Genomic DNA, 266 nt, shown 5'->3' on the forward strand with positions numbered 1-266 from the left:
ATAACTCCTCTTTTAGCCCAGTAGACCCTCATTTGGCATGAGATCATTTATTTTTAATAATCCATGCAGTTTACATGAGTATCATAAAACAAATTGACATCAAATACTTCAAAAATAAATTTTGAAAACCGCTGTTTAGCTTTTTAGAAAGTGACTATTAGAGACTGAGGTACCAAAGTTGATGGGCTCAAATTTCATGTACGCACGGCGTGATTTATGAGTTCGACACGCACGCACACGCAGAATCTATGATGTGTGAGCGAAAA

This window comes from Asterias amurensis, chromosome 19 (assembly GCF_032118995.1).
Source record: "Asterias amurensis chromosome 19, ASM3211899v1".
In the NCBI taxonomy this organism is placed as follows: domain Eukaryota; kingdom Metazoa; phylum Echinodermata; class Asteroidea; order Forcipulatida; family Asteriidae; genus Asterias; species Asterias amurensis.